Raw genomic sequence first — 17,713 nt, 5'->3', positions numbered from 1 at the left:
AACTTATTTTTATTTGATGATGATGATGATGATGATGATGTTGTTGTTGTTGTTGTTGTTGTTTCAGACAGTTGTTGCCTTAGGTTTCATTCCTTCTTTTTATCCTCATTACCAGTAAAACCATTTGAGCTAATTCCCAACACTTGACAACGTATGACACGTGGCTTCCCAGAGCTAGGTGAAAATGATTAACTTATTTTTATTTGATGATGATGATGATGATGTTGTTGTTGTTGTTGTTTCAGACAGTTGTTGCCTTAGGTTTCATTCCTTCTTTTTATCCTCATTACCAGTAAAACCATTTGAGCTAATTCCCCACACTTGACAACGTATGACACGTGGCTGCCCAGAGCTAGGTGAAAATGATTAACTTATTTTTATTTGATGATGATGATGATGATGATGTTGTTGTTGTTGTTGTTGTTTCAGACAGTTGTTGCCTTAGGTTTCATTCCTTCTTTTTATCCTCATTACCAGTAAAACCAGGTAGGAGAAAAAAAAAAAGTATTGTCCTTCGAGCAGGAATTGAACCAGCAACCTAAGGATGCCAATGTGTTCCACTACAGTCCTCCGCTCTACCAGCTGAGCTATCGAAGGAAGGGTGGGAGGGTTGCTCTTTGAGGATAATACACAATTCAGCAAAAGGCTGGCAAGCTCAGCTGACTGCAGCAGTCAATAGCTGCCACCACTGTTTTTCTTCTTGTTGCCGAGTGTGCGTTAACAGTGCTTCCAGAACACAGGGGCCAGTGGCACAATGGATAGTCTGACTACACATCAGAAGATTGTAGGTTTGACTCCTGCCTGGCTCGCGACTGTTGTTGTATGCTTGTTTACCCTCAGCTTTGGAAATTTGTAGGACAGGGTTGATAAATGGCGACCTCGAGGTGTCTCTGCCTCCTTAGCGCAGTAGGTAGCGCGTCAGTCTCATAATCTGAAGGTCCTGAGTTCGATCCTCAGAGGGGGCAGCTTCTGTGTGTTTTTTTTAATAGACTATTTTAAAGCTGTTGGAATGAAATCTTTGTTCCCAAGTAAGACCAGATTGAACATTTTCGAACCATTTATTAAAGAAAGAGCATCCATTGGAGAATGCAGGTATCGATCCCGCTACTTCTCGTATGCTAAACGAGCGCTCTACCATTTGAGCTAATTCCCCACATTTGACAACGTATGACACGTGGCTGCCCAGAGCTAGGTGAAAATGATTAACTTATTTTTATTTGATGATGATGATGATGATGATGATGTTGATGTTGTTGTTGTTGTTGTTGTTGTTGTTTCAGACAGTTGTTGCCTTAGGTTTCATTCCTTCTTTTTATCCTCATTACCAGTAAAACCATTTGAGCTAATTCCCAACACTTGACAACGTATGACACGTGGCTTCCCAGAGCTAGGTGAAAATGATTAACTTATTTTTATTTGATGATGATGATGATGATGTTGTTGTTGTTGTTGTTTCGGACAGTTGTTGCCTTAGGTTTCATTCCTTCTTTTTATCCTCATTACCAGTAAAACCATTTGAGCTAATTCCCCACACTTGACAACGTATGACACGTGGCTGCCCAGAGCTAGGTGAAAATGATTAACTTATTTTTATTTGATGATGATGATGATGATGATGTTGTTGTTGTTGTTGTTGTTTCAGACAGTTGTTGCCTTAGGTTTCATTCCTTCTTTTTATCCTCATTACCAGTAAAACCAGGTAGGAGAAAAAAAAAAAAAGTATTGTCCTTCGAGCAGGAATTGAACCAGCAACCTAAGGATGCCAATGTGTTCCACTACAGTCCTCCGCTCTACCAGCTGAGCTATCGAAGGAAGGGTGGGAGGGTTGCTCTTTGAGGACAATACACAATTCAGCAAAAGGCTGGCAAGCTCAGCTGACTGCAGCAGTCAATAGCTGCCACCACTGTTTTTCTTCTTGTTGCCGAGTGTGCGTTAACAGTGCTTCCAGAACACAGGGGCCAGTGGCACAATGGATAGTCTGACTACACATCAGAAGATTGTAGGTTTGACTCCTGCCTGGCTCGCGACTGTTGTTGTATGCTTGTTTACCCTCAGCTTTGGAAATTTGTAGGACAGGGTTGATAAATGGCGACCTCGAGGTGTCTCTGCCTCCTTAGCGCAGTAGGTAGCGCGTCAGTCTCATAATCTGAAGGTCCTGAGTTCGATCCTCAGAGGGGGCAGCTTCTGTGTGTTTTTTTTAATAGACTATTTTAAAGCTGTTGGAATGAAATCTTTGTTCCCAAGTAAGACCAGATTGAACATTTTCGAACCATTTATTAAAGAAAGAGCATCCATTGGAGAATGCAGGTATCGATCCCGCTACTTCTCGTATGCTAAACGAGCGCTCTACCATTTGAGCTAATTCCCCACATTTGACAACGTATGACACGTGGCTGCCCAGAGCTAGGTGAAAATGATTAACTTATTTTTATTTGATGATGATGATGATGATGATGATGATGTTGTTGTTGTTGTTGTTGTTGTTGTTTCAGACAGTTGTTGCCTTAGGTTTCCTTCCTTCTTTTTATCCTCATTACCAGTAAAACCATTTGAGCTAATTCCCAACACTTGACAACGTATGACACGTGGCTTCCCAGAGCTAGGTGAAAATGATTAACTTATTTTTATTTGATGATGATGATGATGATGTTGTTGTTGTTGTTGTTTCAGACAGTTGTTGCCTTAGGTTTCATTCCTTCTTTTTATCCTCATTACCAGTAAAACCATTTGAGCTAATTCCCCACACTTGACAACGTATGACACGTGGCTGCCCAGAGCTAGGTGAAAATGATTAACTTATTTTTATTTGATGATGATGATGATGATGATGTTGTTGTTGTTGTTGTTGTTTCAGACAGTTGTTGCCTTAGGTTTCATTCCTTCTTTTTATCCTCATTACCAGTAAAACCAGGTAGGAGAAAAAAAAAAAAAAAGTATTGTCCTTCGAGCCGGAATTGAACCAGCGACCTAAGGATGCCAATGTGTTCCACTACAGTCCTCCGCTCTACCAGCTGAGCTATCGAAGGAAGGGTGGGAGGGTTGCTCTTTGAGGACAATACACAATTCAGCAAAAGGCTGGCAAGCTCAGCTGACTGCAGCAGTCAATAGCTGCCACCACTGTTTTTCTTCTTGTTGCCGAGTGTGCGTTAACAGTGCTTCCAGAACACAGGGGCCAGTGGCACAATGGATAGTCTGACTACACATCAGAAGATTGTAGGTTTGACTCCTGCCTGGCTCGCGACTGTTGTTGTATGCTTGTTTACCCTCAGCTTTGGAAATTTGTAGGACAGGGTTGATAAATGGCGACCTCGAGGTGTCTCTGCCTCCTTAGCGCAGTAGGTAGCGCGTCATTCTCATAATCTGATGGTCCTGAGTTCGATCCTCAGAGGGGGCAGCTTCTGTGTGTTTTTTTTAATAGACTATTTTAAAGCTGTTGGAATGAAATCTTTGTTCCCAAGTAAGACCAGATTGAACATTTTCGAACCATTTATTAAAGAAAGAGCATCCATTGGAGAATGCAGGTATCGATCCCGCTACTTCTCGTATGCTAAACGAGCGCTCTACCATTTGAGCTAATTCCCCACATTTGACAACGTATGACACGTGGCTGCCCAGAGCTAGGTGAAAATGATTAACTTATTTTTATTTGATGATGATGATGATGATGATGATGATGATGTTGTTGTTGTTGTTGTTGTTGTTGTTTCAGACAGTTGTTGCCTTAGGTTTCATTCCTTCTTTTTATCCTCATTACCAGTAAAACCATTTGAGCTAATTCCCAACACTTGACAACGTATGACACGTGGCTTCCCAGAGCTAGGTGAAAATGATTAACTTATTTTTATTTGATGATGATGATGATGATGTTGTTGTTGTTGTTGTTTCAGACAGTTGTTGCCTTAGGTTTCATTCCTTCTTTTTATCCTCATTACCAGTAAAACCATTTGAGCTAATTCCCCACACTTGACAACGTATGACACGTGGCTGCCCAGAGCTAGGTGAAAATGATTAACTTATTTTTATTTGATGATGATGATGATGATGATGTTGTTGTTGTTGTTGTTGTTTCAGACAGTTGTTGCCTTAGGTTTCATTCCTTCTTTTTATCCTCATTACCAGTAAAACCAGGTAGGAGAAAAAAAAAAAAAGTATTGTCCTTCGAGCAGGAATTGAACCAGCAACCTAAGGATGCCAATGTGTTCCACTACAGTCCTCCGCTCTACCAGCTGAGCTATCGAAGGAAGGGTGGGAGGGTTGCTCTTTGAGGACAATACACAATTCAGCAAAAGGCTGGCAAGCTCAGCTGACTGCAGCAGTCAATAGCTGCCACCACTGTTTTTCTTCTTGTTGCCGAGTGTGCGTTAACAGTGCTTCCAGAACACAGGGGCCAGTGGCACAATGGATAGTCTGACTACACATCAGAAGATTGTAGGTTTGACTCCTGCCTGGCTCGCGACTGTTGTTGTATGCTTGTTTACCCTCAGCTTTGGAAATTTGTAGGACAGGGTTGATAAATGGCGACCTCGAGGTGTCTCTGCCTCCTTAGCGCAGTAGGTAGCGCGTCAGTCTCATAATCTGAAGGTCCTGAGTTCGATCCTCAGAGGGGGCAGCTTCTGTGTGTTTTTTTTAATAGACTATTTTAAAGCTGTTGGAATGAAATCTTTGTTCCCAAGTAAGACCAGATTGAACATTTTCGAACCATTTATTAAAGAAAGAGCATCCATTGGAGAATGCAGGTATCGATCCCGCTACTTCTCGTATGCTAAACGAGCGCTCTACCATTTGAGCTAATTCCCCACATTTGACAACGTATGACACGTGGCTGCCCAGAGCTAGGTGAAAATGATTAACTTATTTTTATTTGATGATGATGATGATGATGATGATGATGTTGTTGTTGTTGTTGTTGTTGTTGTTTCAGACAGTTGTTGCCTTAGGTTTCATTCCTTCTTTTTATCCTCATTACCAGTAAAACCATTTGAGCTAATTCCCAACACTTGACAACGTATGACACGTGGCTTCCCAGAGCTAGGTGAAAATGATTAACTTATTTTTATTTGATGATGATGATGATGATGTTGTTGTTGTTGTTGTTTCAGACAGTTGTTGCCTTAGGTTTCATTCCTTCTTTTTATCCTCATTACCAGTAAAACCATTTGAGCTAATTCCCCACACTTGACAACGTATGACATGTGGCTGCCCAGAGCTAGGTGAAAATGATTAACTTATTTTTATTTGATGATGATGATGATGATGATGTTGTTGTTGTTGTTGTTGTTTCAGACAGTTGTTGCCTTAGGTTTCATTCCTTCTTTTTATCCTCATTACCAGTAAAACCAGGTAGGAGAAAAAAAAAAAAATATTGTCCTTCGAGCAGGAATTGAACCAGCAACCTAAGGATGCCAATGTGTTCCACTACAGTCCTCCGCTCTACCAGCTGAGCTATCGAAGGAAGGGTGGGAGGGTTGCTCTTTGAGGACAATACACAATTCAGCAAAAGGCTGGCAAGCTCAGCTGACTGCAGCAGTCAATAGCTGCCACCACTGTTTTTCTTCTTGTTGCCGAGTGTGCGTTAACAGTGCTTCCAGAACACAGGGGCCAGTGGCACAATGGATAGTCTGACTACACATCAGAAGATTGTAGGTTTGACTCCTGCCTGGCTCGCGACTGTTGTTGTATGCTTGTTTACCCTCAGCTTTGGAAATTTGTAGGACAGGGTTGATAAATGGCGACCTCGAGGTGTCTCTGCCTCCTTAGCGCAGTAGGTAGCGCGTCAGTCTCATAATCTGAAGGTCCTGAGCTCGATCCTCAGAGGGGGCAGCTTCTGTGTGTTTTTTTTAATAGACTATTTTAAAGCTGTTGGAATGAAATCTTTGTTCCCAAGTAAGACCAGATTGAACATTTTCGAACCATTTATTAAAGAAAGAGCATCCATTGGAGAATGCAGGTATCGATCCCGCTACTTCTCGCATGCTAAACGAGCGCTCTACCATTTGAGCTAATTCCCCACATTTGACAACGTATGACACGTGGCTGCCCAGAGCTAGGTGAAAATGATTAACTTATTTTTATTTGATGATGATGATGATGATGATGTTGTTGTTGTTGTTGTTGTTGTTGTTGTTTCAGACAGTTGTTGCCTTAGGTTTCATTCCTTCTTTTTATCCTCATTACCAGTAAAACCATTTGAGCTAATTCCCAAAACTTGACAACGTATGACACGTGGCTTCCCAGAGCTAGGTGAAAATGATTAACTTATTTTTATTTGATGATGATGATGATGATGTTGTTGTTGTTGTTGTTTCAGACAGTTGTTGCCTTAGGTTTCATTCCTTCTTTTTATACTCATTACCAGTAAAACCATTTGAGCTAATTCCCCACACTTGACAACGTATGACACGTGGCTGCCCAGAGCTAGGTGAAAATGATTAACTTATTTTTATTTGATGATGATGATGATGATGATGTTGTTGTTGTTGTTGTTGTTTCAGACAGTTGTTGCCTTAGGTTTCATTCCTTCTTTTTATCCTCATTACCAGTAAAACCAGGTAGGAGAAAAAAAAAAAAATATTGTCCTTCGAGCAGGAATTGAACCAGCAACCTAAGGATGCCAATGTGTTCCACTACAGTCCTCCGCTCTACCAGCTGAGCTATCGAAGGAAGGGTGGGAGGGTTGCTCTTTGAGGACAATACACAATTCAGCAAAAGGCTGGCAAGCTCAGCTGACTGCAGCAGTCAATAGCTGCCACCACTGTTTTTCTTCTTGTTGCCGAGTGTGCGTTAACAGTGCTTCCAGAACACAGGGGCCAGTGGCACAATGGATAGTCTGACTACACATCAGAAGATTGTAGGTTTGACTCCTGCCTGGCTCGCGACTGTTGTTGTATGCTTGTTTACCCTCAGCTTTGGAAATTTGTAGGACAGGGTTGATAAATGGCGACCTCGAGGTGTCTCTGCCTCCTTAGCGCAGTAGGTAGCGCGTCAGTCTCATAATCTGAAGGTCCTGAGCTCGATCCTCAGAGGGGGCAGCTTCTGTGTGTTTTTTTTAATAGACTATTTTAAAGCTGTTGGAATGAAATCTTTGTTCCCAAGTAAGACCAGATTGAACATTTTCGAACCATTTATTAAAGAAAGAGCATCCATTGGAGAATGCAGGTATCGATCCCGCTACTTCTCGCATGCTAAACGAGCGCTCTACCATTTGAGCTAATTCCCCACATTTGACAACGTATGACACGTGGCTGCCCAGAGCTAGGTGAAAATGATTAACTTATTTTTATTTGATGATGATGATGATGTTGTTGTTGTTGTTGTTGTTGTTGTTGTTTCAGACAGTTGTTGCCTTAGGTTTCATTCCTTCTTTTTATCCTCATTACCAGTAAAACCATTTGAGCTAATTCCCAAAACTTGACAACGTATGACACGTGGCTTCCCAGAGCTAGGTGAAAATGATTAACTTATTTTTATTTGATGATGATGATGATGATGTTGTTGTTGTTGTTGTTTCAGACAGTTGTTGCCTTAGGTTTCATTCCTTCTTTTTATACTCATTACCAGTAAAACCATTTGAGCTAATTCCCCACACTTGACAACGTATGACACGTGGCTGCCCAGAGCTAGGTGAAAATGATTAACTTATTTTTATTTGATGATGATGATGATGATGATGATGTTGTTGTTGTTGTTGTTGTTTCAGACAGTTGTTGCCTTAGGTTTCATTCCTTCTTTTTATCCTCATTACCAGTAAAACCAGGTAGGAGAAAAAAAAAAAAAAGTATTGTCCTTCGAGCCGGAATTGAACCAGCGACCTAAGGATGCCAATGTGTTCCACTACAGTCCTCCGCTCTACCAGCTGAGCTATCGAAGGAAGGGTGGGAGGGTTGCTCTTTGAGGACAATACACAATTCAGCAAAAGGCTGGCAAGCTCAGCTGACTGCAGCAGTCAATAGCTGCCACCACTGTTTTTCTTCTTGTTGCCGAGTGTGCGTTAACAGTGCTTCCAGAACACAGGGGCCAGTGGCACAATGGATAGTCTGACTACACATCAGAAGATTGTAGGTTTGACTCCTGCCTGGCTCGCGACTGTTGTATGCTTGTTTACCCTCAGCTTTGGAAATTTGTAGGACAGGGTTGATAAATGGCGACCTCGAGGTGTCTCTGCCTCCTTAGCGCAGTAGGTAGCGCGTCAGTCTCATAATCTGAAGGTCCTGAGTTCGATCCTCAGAGGGGGCAGCTTCTGTGTGTTTTTTTTAATAGACTATTTTACAGCTGTTGGAATGAAATCTTTGTTCCCAAGTAAGACCAGATTGAACATTTTCGAACCATTTATTAAAGAAAGAGCATCCATTGGAGAATGCAGGTATCGATCCCGCTACTTCTCGCATGCTAAACGAGCGCTCTACCATTTGAGCTAATTCCCAACACTTGACAACGTATGACACGTGGCTGCCCAGAGCTAGGTGAAAATGATTAACTTATTTTTATTTGATGATGATGATGATGATGTTGTTGTTGTTGTTGTTGTTTCAGACAGTTGTTGCCTTAGGTTTCATTCCTTCTTTTTATCCTCATTACCAGTAAAACCCGGTAGGAGAAAAAAAAAAAATAAGTATTTCGAGCCGGAATTGAACCAGCGACCTAAGGATGCCAATGTGTTCCACTACAGTCCTCCTCTCTACCAGCTGAGCTATCGAAGGAAGGGTGGGAGGGTTGCTCTTTGAGGACAATACACAATTCAGCAAAAGGCTGGCAAGCTCAGCTGACTGCAGCAGTCAATAGCTGCCACCACTGTTTTTCTTCTTGTTGCCGAGTGTGCGTTAACAGTGCTTCCAGAACACAGGGGCCAGTGGCACAATGGATAGTCTGACTACACATCAGAAGATTGTAGGTTTGACTCCTGCCTGGCTCGCGACTGTTGTTGTATGCGTGTTTTCCCTCAGCTTTGGAAATTTGTAGGACAGGGTTGATAAATGGCGACCTCGAGGTGTCTCTGCCTCCTTAGCGCAGTAGGTAGCGCGTCAGTCTCATAATCTGAAGGTCCTGAGTTCGATCGTCAGAGGGGGCAGCTTCTGTGTGTTTTTTTTAATAGACTATTTTACAGCTGTTGGAATGAAATCTTTGTTCCCAAGTAAGACCAGATTGAACATTTTCGAACCATTTATTAAAGAAAGAGCATCCATTGGAGAATGCAGGTATCGATCCCGCTACTTCTCGCATGCTAAACGAGCGCTCTACCATTTGAGCTAATTCCCCACATTTGACAACGTATGACACGTGGCTGCCCAGAGCTAGGTGAAAATGATTAACTTATTTTTATTTGATGATGATGATGATGATGATGTTGTTGTTGTTGTTGTTGTTGTTTCAGACAGTTGTTGTCTTAGGTTTCATTCCTTCTTTTTATCCTCATTACCAGTAAAACCATTTGAGCTAATTCCCCACACTTGACAACGTATGACACGTGGCTTCCCAGAGCTAGGTGAAAATGATTAACTTATTTTTATTTGATGATGATGATGATGATGTTGTTGTTGTTGTTGTTGTTGTTGTTTCAGACAGTTGTTGTCTTAGGTTTCATTCCTTCTTTTTATCCTCATTACCAGTAAAACCATTTGAGCTAATTCCCCACACTTGACAACGTATGACACGTGGCTTCCCAGAGCTAGGTGAAAATGATTAACTTATTTTTATTTGATGATGATGATGATGATGTTGTTGTTGTTGTTGTTTCAGACAGTTGTTGCCTTAAGTTTCATTCCTTCTTTTTATCCTCATTACCAGTAAAACCATTTGAGCTAATTCCCCACACTTGACAACGTATGACACGTGGCTGCCCAGAGCTAGGTGAAAATGATTAACTTATTTTTATTTGATGATGATGATGATGATGTTGTTGTTGTTGTTGTTTCAGACAGTTGTTGCCTTAGGTTTCATTCCTTCTTTTTATCCTCATTACCAGTAAAACCATTTCAGCTAATTCCCCACACTTGACAACGTATGACACGTGGCTGCCCAGAGCTAGGTGAAAATGATTAACTTATTTTTATTTGATGATGATGATGATGATGTTGTTGTTGTTGTTGTTGTTTCAGACAGTTGTTGCCTTAGGTTTCATTCCTTCTTTTTATCCTCATTACCAGTAAAACCAGGTAGGAGAAAAAAAAAAAAAAGTATTGTCTTTCGAGCAGGAATTGAACCAGCGACCTAAGGATGCCAATGTGTTCCACTACAGTCCTCCGCTCTGCCAGCTGAGCTATCGAAGGAAGGGTGGGAGGGTTGCTCTTTGAGGACAATACACAATTCAGCAAAAGGCTGGCAAGCTCAGCTGACTGCAGCAGTCAATAGCTGCCACCACTGTTTTTCTTCTTGTTGCCGAGTGTGCGTTAACAGTGCTTCCAGAACACAGGGGCCAGTGGCACAATGGATAGTCTGACTACACATCAGAAGATTGTAGGTTTGACTCCTGCCTGGCTCGCGACTGTTGTTGTATGCTTGTTTACCCTCAGCTTTGGAAATTTGTAGGACAGGGTTGATAAATGGCGACCTCGAGGTGTCTCTGCCTCCTTATCGCAGTAGGTAGCGCGTCAGTCTCATAATCTGAAGGTCCTGAGTTCGATCCTCAGAGGGGGCAGCTTCTGTGTGTTTTTTTTAATAGACTATTTTACAGCTGTTGGAATGAAATCTTTGTTCCCAAGTAAGACCAGATTGAACATTTTCGAACCATTTATTAAAGAAAGAGCATCCATTGGAGAATGCAGGTATCGATCCCGCTACTTCTCGCATGCTAAACGAGCGCTCTACCATTTGAGCTAATTCCCCACATTTGACAATGTATGACACGTGGCTGCCCAGAGCTAGGTGAAAATGATTAACTTATTTTTATTTCATGATTATGATGATGATGTTGTTGTTGTTGTTGTTGTTTCAGACAGTTGTTGCCATAGGTTTCATTCCTTCTTTTTATCTTCATTACCAGTAAAACCATTTGAGCTAATTCCCCACACTTGACAACGTATGACACGTGGCTGCCCAGAGCTAGGTGAAAATGATAAACTTATTTTTATTTGATGATGATGATGATGATGTTGTTGTTGTTGTTGTTGTTTCAGACAGTTGTTGCCTTAGGTTTCATTCCTTCTTTTTATCCTCATTACCTGTAAAACCAGGTAGGAGAAAAAAAAAAAAAAAGTATTGTCCTTCGAGCCGGAACGGAACCAGCGACCTAAGGATGCCAATGTGTTCCACTACAGTCCTCCGCTCTGCCAGCTGAGCTATCGAAGGAAGGGTGGGAGGGTTGCTCTTTGAGGACAATACACAATTCAGCAAAAGGCTGGCAAGCTCAGCTGACTGCAGCAGTCAATAGCTGCCACCACTGTTTTTCTTCTTGTTGCCGAGTGTGCGTTAACAGTGCTTCCAGAACACAGGGGCCAGTGGCACAATGGATAGTCTGACTACACATCAGAAGATTGTAGGTTTGACTCCTGCCTGGCTCGCGACTGTTGTTGTATGCTTGTTTACCCTCAGCTTTGGAAATTTGTAGGACAGGGTTGATAAATGGCGACCTCGAGGTGTCTCTGCCTCCTTAGCGCAGTAGGTAGCGCGTCAGTCTCATAATCTGAAGGTCCTGAGTTCGATCCTCAGAGGGGGCAGCTTCTGTGTGTTTTTTTAATAGACTATTTTACAGCTGTTGGAATGAAATCTTTGTTCCCAAGTAAGACCAGATTGAACATTTTCGAACCATTTATTAAAGAAAGAGCATCCATTGGAGAATGCAGGTATCGATCCCGCTACTTCTCGCATGCTAAACGAGCGCTCTACCATTTGAGCTAATTCTCCACACTTGACAACGTATGACACGTGGCTGCCCAGAGCTAGGTGAAAATGATTAACTTATTTTTATTTGATGATGATGATGATGATGTTGTTGTTGTTGTTGTTGTTTCAGACAGTTGTTGCCTTAGGTTTCATTCCTTCTTTTTATCCTCATTACCAGTAAAACCAGGTAGGAGAAAAAAAAAAAATAAGTATTTCGAGCCGGAATTGAACCAGCGACCTAAGGATGCCAATGTGTTCCACTACAGTCCTCCTCTCTACCAGCTGAGCTATCGAAGGAAGGGTGGGAGGGTTGCTCTTTGAGGACAATACACAATTCAGCAAAAGGCTGGCAAGCTCAGCTGACTGCAGCAGTCAATAGCTGCCACCACTGTTTTTCTTCTTGTTGCCGAGTGTGCGTTAACAGTGCTTCCAGAACACAGGGGCCAGTGGCACAATGGATAGTCTGACTACACATCAGAAGATTGTAGGTTTGACTCCTGCCTGGCTCGCGACTGTTGTTGTATGCGTGTTTTCCCTCAGCTTTGGAAATTTGTAGGACAGGGTTGATAAATGGCGACCTCGAGGTGTCTCTGCCTCCTTAGCGCAGTAGGTAGCGCGTCAGTCTCATAATCTGAAGGTCCTGAGTTCGATCCTCAGAGGGGGCAGCTTCTGTGTGTTTTTTTTAATAGACTATTTTACAGCTGTTGGAATGAAATCTTTGTTCCCAAGTAAGACCAGATTGAACATTTTCGAACCATTTATTAAAGAAAGAGCATCCATTGGAGAATGCAGGTATCGATCCCGCTACTTCTCGCATGCTAAACGAGCGCTCTACCATTTGAGCTAATTCCCCACATTTGACAACGTATGACACGTGGCTGCCCAGAGCTAGGTGAAAATGATTAACTTATTTTTATTTGATGATGATGATGATGATGATGTTGTTGTTGTTGTTGTTGTTGTTTCAGACAGTTGTTGTCTTAGGTTTCATTCCTTCTTTTTATCCTCATTACCAGTAAAACCATTTGAGCTAATTCCCCACACTTGACAACGTATGACACGTGGCTTCCCAGAGCTAGGTGAAAATGATTAACTTATTTTTATTTGATGATGATGATGATGATGTTGTTGTTGTTGTTGTTTCAGACAGTTGTTGCCTTAAGTTTCATTCCTTCTTTTTATCCTCATTACCAGTAAAACCATTTGAGCTAATTCCCCACACTTGACAACGTATGACACGTGGCTGCCCAGAGCTAGGTGAAAATGATTAACTTATTTTTATTTGATGATGATGATGATGATGTTGTTGTTGTTGTTGTTTCAGACAGTTGTTGCCTTAGGTTTCATTCCTTCTTTTTATCCTCATTACCAGTAAAACCATTTCAGCTAATTCCCCACACTTGACAACGTATGACACGTGGCTGCCCAGAGCTAGGTGAAAATGATTAACTTATTTTTATTTGATGATGATGATGATGATGTTGTTGTTGTTGTTGTTGTTTCAGACAGTTGTTGCCTTAGGTTTCATTCCTTCTTTTTATCCTCATTACCAGTAAAACCAGGTAGGAGAAAAAAAAAAAAAAGTATTGTCTTTCGAGCAGGAATTGAACCAGCGACCTAAGGATGCCAATGTGTTCCACTACAGTCCTCCGCTCTGCCAGCTGAGCTATCGAAGGAAGGGTGGGAGGGTTGCTCTTTGAGGACAATACACAATTCAGCAAAAGGCTGGCAAGCTCAGCTGACTGCAGCAGTCAATAGCTGCCACCACTGTTTTTCTTCTTGTTGCCGAGTGTGCGTTAACAGTGCTTCCAGAACACAGGGGCCAGTGGCACAATGGATAGTCTGACTACACATCAGAAGATTGTAGGTTTGACTCCTGCCTGGCTCGCGACTGTTGTTGTGTGCTTGTTTACCCTCAGCTTTGGAAATTTGTAGGACAGGGTTGATAAATGGCGACCTCGAGGTGTCTCTGCCTCCTTATCGCAGTAGGTAGCGCGTCAGTCTCATAATCTGAAGGTCCTGAGTTCGATCCTCAGAGGGGGCAGCTTCTGTGTGTTTTTTTTAATAGACTATTTTACAGCTGTTGGAATGAAATCTTTGTTCCCAAGTAAGACCAGATTGAACATTTTCGAACCATTTATTAAAGAAAGAGCATCCATTGGAGAATGCAGGTATCGATCCCGCTACTTCTCGCATGCTAAACGAGCGCTCTACCATTTGAGCTAATTCCCCACATTTGACAATGTATGACACGTGGCTGCCCAGAGCTAGGTGAAAATGATTAACTTATTTTTATTTCATGATTATGATGATGATGTTGTTGTTGTTGTTGTTGTTTCAGACAGTTGTTGCCATAGGTTTCATTCCTTCTTTTTATCTTCATTACCAGTAAAACCATTTGAGCTAATTCCCCACACTTGACAACGTATGACACGTGGCTGCCCAGAGCTAGGTGAAAATGATAAACTTATTTTTATTTGATGATGATGATGATGATGTTGTTGTTGTTGTTGTTGTTTCAGACAGTTGTTGCCTTAGGTTTCATTCCTTCTTTTTATCCTCATTACCTGTAAAACCAGGTAGGAGAAAAAAAAAAAAAAAGTATTGTCCTTCGAGCCGGAACGGAACCAGCGACCTAAGGATGCCAATGTGTTCCACTACAGTCCTCCGCTCTGCCAGCTGAGCTATCGAAGGAAGGGTGGGAGGGTTGCTCTTTGAGGACAATACACAATTCAGCAAAAGGCTGGCAAGCTCAGCTGACTGCAGCAGTCAATAGCTGCCACCACTGTTTTTCTTCTTGTTGCCGAGTGTGCGTTAACAGTGCTTCCAGAACACAGGGGCCAGTGGCACAATGGATAGTCTGACTACACATCAGAAGATTGTAGGTTTGACTCCTGCCTGGCTCGCGACTGTTGTTGTATGCTTGTTTACCCTCAGCTTTGGAAATTTGTAGGACAGGGTTGATAAATGGCGACCTCGAGGTGTCTCTGCCTCCTTAGCGCAGTAGGTAGCGCGTCAGTCTCATAATCTGAAGGTCCTGAGTTCGATCCTCAGAGGGGGCAGCTTCTGTGTGTTTTTTTAATAGACTATTTTACAGCTGTTGGAATGAAATCTTTGTTCCCAAGTAAGACCAGATTGAACATTTTCGAACCATTTATTAAAGAAAGAGCATCCATTGGAGAATGCAGGTATCGATCCCGCTACTTCTCGCATGCTAAACGAGCGCTCTACCATTTGAGCTAATTCTCCACACTTGACAACGTATGACACGTGGCTGCCCAGAGCTAGGTGAAAATGATTAACTTATTTTTATTTGATGATGATGATGATGATGTTGTTGTTGTTGTTGTTGTTTCAGACAGTTGTTGCCTTAGGTTTCATTCCTTCTTTTTATCCTCATTACCAGTAAAACCAGGTAGGAGAAAAAAAAAAAAAGTATTGTCCTTCGAGCAGGAATTGAACCAGCGACCTAAGGATGCCAATGTGTTCCACTACAGTCCTCCGCTCTACCAGCTGAGCTATCGAAGGAAGGGTGGGAGGGTTGCTCTTTGAGGACAATACACAATTCAGCAAAAGGCTGGCAAGCTCAGCTGACTGCAGCAGTCAATAGCTGCCACCACTGTTTTTCTTCTTGTTGCCGAGTGTGCGTTAACAGTGCTTCCAGAACACAGGGGCCAGTGGCACAATGGATAGTCTGACTACACATCAGAAGATTGTAGGTTTGACTCCTGCCTGGCTCGCGACTGTTGTTGTATGCTTGTTTACCCTCAGCTTTGGAAATTTGTAGGACAGGGTTGATAAATGGCGACCTCGAGGTGTCTCTGCCTCCTTATCGCAGTAGGTAGCGCGTCAGTCTCATAATCTGAAGGTCCTGAGTTCGATCCTCAGAGGGGGCAGCTTCTGTGTGTTTTTTTTAATAGACTATTTTACAGCTGTTGGAATGAAATCTTTGTTCCCAAGTAAGACCAGATTGAACATTTTCGAACCATTTATTAAAGAAAGAGCATCCATTGGAGAATGCAGGTATCGATCCCGCTACTTCTCGCATGCTAAACGAGCGCTCTACCATTTGAGCTAATTCCCCACATTTGACAATGTATGACACGTGGCTGCCCAGAGCTAGGTGAAAATGATTAACTTATTTTTATTTCATGATTATGATGATGATGTTGTTGTTGTTGTTGTTGTTTCAGACAGTTGTTGCCATAGGTTTCATTCCTTCTTTTTATCTTCATTACCAGTAAAACCATTTGAGCTAATTCCCCACACTTGACAACGTATGACACGTGGCTGCCCAGAGCTAGGTGAAAATGATAAACTTATTTTTATTTGATGATGATGATGATGATGTTGTTGTTGTTGTTGTTGTTGTTTCAGACAGTTGTTGCCTTAGGTTTCATTCCTTCTTTTTATCCTCATTACCAGTAAAACCAGGTAGGAGAAAAAAAAAAAAAAGTATTGTCCTTCGAGCAGGAATTGAACCAGCGACCTAAGGATGCTAATGTGTTCCACTACAGTCCTCCGCTCTACCAGCTGAGCTATCGAAGGAAGGATGGGAGGGTGGCTCTTTGAGGACAATACACAATTCAGCAAAAGGCTGGCAAGCTCAGCTGTGCAGCAGTCAATAGCTGCCACCACTGTTTTTCTTCTTGTTGCCGAGTGTGCGTTAACAGTGCTTCCAGAACACAGGGGCCAGTGGCACAATGGATAGTCTGACTACACATCAGAAGATTGTAGGTTTGACTCCTGCCTGGCTCGCGACTGTTGTTGTATGCGTGTTTTCCCTCAGCTTTGGAAATTTGTAGGACAGGGTTGATAAATGGCGACCTCGAGGTGTCTCTGCCTCCTTAGCGCAGTAGGTAGCGCGTCAGTCTCGTAATCTGAAGGTCCTGAGTTCGATCCTCAGAGGGGGCAGCTTCTGTGTGTTTTTTTTAATAGACTATTTTACAGCTGTTGGAATGAAATCTTTGTTCCCAAGTTAGACCAGATTGAACATTTTCGAACCATTTATTAAAGAAAGAGCATCCATTGGAGAATGCAGGTATCGATCCCGCTACTTCTCGCATGCTAAACGAGCGCTCTACCATTTGAGCTAATTCCCCACATTTGACAACGTATGACACGTGGCTGCCCAGAGCTAGGTGAAAATGATTAACTTATTTTTATTTGATGATGATGATGTTGTTGTTGTTGTTGTTGTTGTTTCAGACAGCTGTTGCCTTAGGTTTCATTCCTTCTTTTTATCCTCATTACCAGTAAAACCAGGTAGGAGAAAAAAAAAAAAAAGTATTGTCCTTGGAGCCGGAATTGAACCAGCAACCTAAGGATGCCAATGTGTTCCACTACAGTCCTCCGCTCTACCAGCTGAGCTATCGAAGGAAGGATGGGAGGGGTGGCTCTTTGAGGACAATACACAATTCAGCAAAAGGCTGGCAAGCTCAGCTGACTGCAGCAGTCAATAGCTGCCACCACTGTTTTTCTTCTTGTTGCCGAGTGTGCGTTAACAGTGCTTCCAGAACACAGGGGCCAGTGACACAGTGGATAGTCTGACTACACATCAGAAGATTGTAGGTTTGACTCCTGCCAGGCTCGCGACTGTTGTTGTATGCGTGTTTTCCCTCAGCTTTGGAAATTTGTAGGACAGGGTTGATAAATGGCGACCTCGAGGTGTCTCTGCCTCCTTAGCGCAGTAGGTAGCGCGTCAGTCTCATAATCTGAAGGTCCTGAGTTTGATCCTCAGAGGGGGCAGCTTCTGTGTTTTTTTTAATAGACTATTTTACAGCTGTTGGAATGAAATCTTTGTTCCCAAGTAAGACCAGATTGAACATTTTCGAACCATTTATAAAAGAAAGAGCATCACTCATCGTCACACTTAACACCTAATCACCTAAGTCCATCA

At 42.4% G+C, this 17,713-nt stretch overlaps 30 non-coding genes across 30 annotated transcripts; 16 read left to right on the top strand and 14 right to left on the bottom strand.

Moving 5' to 3' along the window:
• Nucleotides 1–510: 510 nt before the first annotated feature.
• On the bottom strand, nucleotides 511–597 carry trnay-gua (transfer RNA tyrosine (anticodon GUA)). Its single transcript is given in 2 exon segments — nucleotides 511–546; nucleotides 561–597. It is a non-coding gene; the product is annotated as a tRNA-Tyr (tRNA).
• Nucleotides 598–892: 295 nt separating this feature from the next.
• Nucleotides 893–965, top strand: trnam-cau (transfer RNA methionine (anticodon CAU)). The gene has a single exon. It is a non-coding gene; the product is annotated as a tRNA-Met (tRNA).
• Nucleotides 966–1,725: 760 nt separating this feature from the next.
• On the bottom strand, nucleotides 1,726–1,812 carry trnay-gua (transfer RNA tyrosine (anticodon GUA)). The gene is given in 2 exon segments: nucleotides 1,726–1,761; nucleotides 1,776–1,812. It is a non-coding gene; the product is annotated as a tRNA-Tyr (tRNA).
• A 295-nt stretch (nucleotides 1,813–2,107) lies between these two features.
• Nucleotides 2,108–2,180, top strand: trnam-cau (transfer RNA methionine (anticodon CAU)). Its single transcript has one exon. It is a non-coding gene; the product is annotated as a tRNA-Met (tRNA).
• Nucleotides 2,181–2,939: 759 nt separating this feature from the next.
• Nucleotides 2,940–3,026, bottom strand: trnay-gua (transfer RNA tyrosine (anticodon GUA)). The gene is given in 2 exon segments: nucleotides 2,940–2,975; nucleotides 2,990–3,026. It is a non-coding gene; the product is annotated as a tRNA-Tyr (tRNA).
• Nucleotides 3,027–3,321: 295 nt separating this feature from the next.
• On the top strand, nucleotides 3,322–3,394 carry trnam-cau (transfer RNA methionine (anticodon CAU)). The gene has a single exon. It is a non-coding gene; the product is annotated as a tRNA-Met (tRNA).
• A 760-nt stretch (nucleotides 3,395–4,154) lies between these two features.
• Nucleotides 4,155–4,241, bottom strand: trnay-gua (transfer RNA tyrosine (anticodon GUA)). The gene is given in 2 exon segments: nucleotides 4,155–4,190; nucleotides 4,205–4,241. It is a non-coding gene; the product is annotated as a tRNA-Tyr (tRNA).
• Nucleotides 4,242–4,536: 295 nt separating this feature from the next.
• On the top strand, nucleotides 4,537–4,609 carry trnam-cau (transfer RNA methionine (anticodon CAU)). The gene has a single exon. It is a non-coding gene; the product is annotated as a tRNA-Met (tRNA).
• Nucleotides 4,610–5,365: 756 nt separating this feature from the next.
• Nucleotides 5,366–5,452, bottom strand: trnay-gua (transfer RNA tyrosine (anticodon GUA)). The gene is given in 2 exon segments: nucleotides 5,366–5,401; nucleotides 5,416–5,452. It is a non-coding gene; the product is annotated as a tRNA-Tyr (tRNA).
• A 295-nt stretch (nucleotides 5,453–5,747) lies between these two features.
• On the top strand, nucleotides 5,748–5,820 carry trnam-cau (transfer RNA methionine (anticodon CAU)). Its single transcript has one exon. It is a non-coding gene; the product is annotated as a tRNA-Met (tRNA).
• Nucleotides 5,821–6,573: 753 nt separating this feature from the next.
• trnay-gua (transfer RNA tyrosine (anticodon GUA)) lies at nucleotides 6,574–6,660 on the bottom strand. Its single transcript is given in 2 exon segments — nucleotides 6,574–6,609; nucleotides 6,624–6,660. It is a non-coding gene; the product is annotated as a tRNA-Tyr (tRNA).
• Nucleotides 6,661–6,955: 295 nt separating this feature from the next.
• trnam-cau (transfer RNA methionine (anticodon CAU)) lies at nucleotides 6,956–7,028 on the top strand. Its single transcript has one exon. It is a non-coding gene; the product is annotated as a tRNA-Met (tRNA).
• A 752-nt stretch (nucleotides 7,029–7,780) lies between these two features.
• Nucleotides 7,781–7,867, bottom strand: trnay-gua (transfer RNA tyrosine (anticodon GUA)). Its single transcript is given in 2 exon segments — nucleotides 7,781–7,816; nucleotides 7,831–7,867. It is a non-coding gene; the product is annotated as a tRNA-Tyr (tRNA).
• Nucleotides 7,868–8,159: 292 nt separating this feature from the next.
• On the top strand, nucleotides 8,160–8,232 carry trnam-cau (transfer RNA methionine (anticodon CAU)). The gene has a single exon. It is a non-coding gene; the product is annotated as a tRNA-Met (tRNA).
• Nucleotides 8,233–8,991: 759 nt separating this feature from the next.
• On the top strand, nucleotides 8,992–9,064 carry trnam-cau (transfer RNA methionine (anticodon CAU)). Its single transcript has one exon. It is a non-coding gene; the product is annotated as a tRNA-Met (tRNA).
• A 1,111-nt stretch (nucleotides 9,065–10,175) lies between these two features.
• Nucleotides 10,176–10,262, bottom strand: trnay-gua (transfer RNA tyrosine (anticodon GUA)). Its single transcript is given in 2 exon segments — nucleotides 10,176–10,211; nucleotides 10,226–10,262. It is a non-coding gene; the product is annotated as a tRNA-Tyr (tRNA).
• A 295-nt stretch (nucleotides 10,263–10,557) lies between these two features.
• Nucleotides 10,558–10,630, top strand: trnam-cau (transfer RNA methionine (anticodon CAU)). Its single transcript has one exon. It is a non-coding gene; the product is annotated as a tRNA-Met (tRNA).
• Nucleotides 10,631–11,193: 563 nt separating this feature from the next.
• On the bottom strand, nucleotides 11,194–11,280 carry trnay-gua (transfer RNA tyrosine (anticodon GUA)). The gene is given in 2 exon segments: nucleotides 11,194–11,229; nucleotides 11,244–11,280. It is a non-coding gene; the product is annotated as a tRNA-Tyr (tRNA).
• Nucleotides 11,281–11,575: 295 nt separating this feature from the next.
• trnam-cau (transfer RNA methionine (anticodon CAU)) lies at nucleotides 11,576–11,648 on the top strand. Its single transcript has one exon. It is a non-coding gene; the product is annotated as a tRNA-Met (tRNA).
• Nucleotides 11,649–12,406: 758 nt separating this feature from the next.
• trnam-cau (transfer RNA methionine (anticodon CAU)) lies at nucleotides 12,407–12,479 on the top strand. The gene has a single exon. It is a non-coding gene; the product is annotated as a tRNA-Met (tRNA).
• A 924-nt stretch (nucleotides 12,480–13,403) lies between these two features.
• On the bottom strand, nucleotides 13,404–13,490 carry trnay-gua (transfer RNA tyrosine (anticodon GUA)). The gene is given in 2 exon segments: nucleotides 13,404–13,439; nucleotides 13,454–13,490. It is a non-coding gene; the product is annotated as a tRNA-Tyr (tRNA).
• Nucleotides 13,491–13,785: 295 nt separating this feature from the next.
• On the top strand, nucleotides 13,786–13,858 carry trnam-cau (transfer RNA methionine (anticodon CAU)). The gene has a single exon. It is a non-coding gene; the product is annotated as a tRNA-Met (tRNA).
• Nucleotides 13,859–14,421: 563 nt separating this feature from the next.
• On the bottom strand, nucleotides 14,422–14,508 carry trnay-gua (transfer RNA tyrosine (anticodon GUA)). The gene is given in 2 exon segments: nucleotides 14,422–14,457; nucleotides 14,472–14,508. It is a non-coding gene; the product is annotated as a tRNA-Tyr (tRNA).
• Nucleotides 14,509–14,803: 295 nt separating this feature from the next.
• On the top strand, nucleotides 14,804–14,876 carry trnam-cau (transfer RNA methionine (anticodon CAU)). Its single transcript has one exon. It is a non-coding gene; the product is annotated as a tRNA-Met (tRNA).
• A 379-nt stretch (nucleotides 14,877–15,255) lies between these two features.
• On the bottom strand, nucleotides 15,256–15,342 carry trnay-gua (transfer RNA tyrosine (anticodon GUA)). The gene is given in 2 exon segments: nucleotides 15,256–15,291; nucleotides 15,306–15,342. It is a non-coding gene; the product is annotated as a tRNA-Tyr (tRNA).
• Nucleotides 15,343–15,637: 295 nt separating this feature from the next.
• On the top strand, nucleotides 15,638–15,710 carry trnam-cau (transfer RNA methionine (anticodon CAU)). Its single transcript has one exon. It is a non-coding gene; the product is annotated as a tRNA-Met (tRNA).
• Nucleotides 15,711–16,275: 565 nt separating this feature from the next.
• On the bottom strand, nucleotides 16,276–16,362 carry trnay-gua (transfer RNA tyrosine (anticodon GUA)). Its single transcript is given in 2 exon segments — nucleotides 16,276–16,311; nucleotides 16,326–16,362. It is a non-coding gene; the product is annotated as a tRNA-Tyr (tRNA).
• A 293-nt stretch (nucleotides 16,363–16,655) lies between these two features.
• Nucleotides 16,656–16,728, top strand: trnat-cgu (transfer RNA threonine (anticodon CGU)). The gene has a single exon. It is a non-coding gene; the product is annotated as a tRNA-Thr (tRNA).
• Nucleotides 16,729–17,106: 378 nt separating this feature from the next.
• trnay-gua (transfer RNA tyrosine (anticodon GUA)) lies at nucleotides 17,107–17,193 on the bottom strand. The gene is given in 2 exon segments: nucleotides 17,107–17,142; nucleotides 17,157–17,193. It is a non-coding gene; the product is annotated as a tRNA-Tyr (tRNA).
• A 296-nt stretch (nucleotides 17,194–17,489) lies between these two features.
• On the top strand, nucleotides 17,490–17,562 carry trnam-cau (transfer RNA methionine (anticodon CAU)). The gene has a single exon. It is a non-coding gene; the product is annotated as a tRNA-Met (tRNA).
• Nucleotides 17,563–17,713: the final 151 nt, after the last annotated feature.

The sequence above is a fragment of the Acipenser ruthenus genome, chromosome 39 (genome assembly GCF_902713425.1).
Source record: "Acipenser ruthenus chromosome 39, fAciRut3.2 maternal haplotype, whole genome shotgun sequence".
NCBI classification, from domain to species: domain Eukaryota; kingdom Metazoa; phylum Chordata; class Actinopteri; order Acipenseriformes; family Acipenseridae; genus Acipenser; species Acipenser ruthenus.
This window is presented reverse-complemented; position numbering and strand designations above follow the sequence as displayed.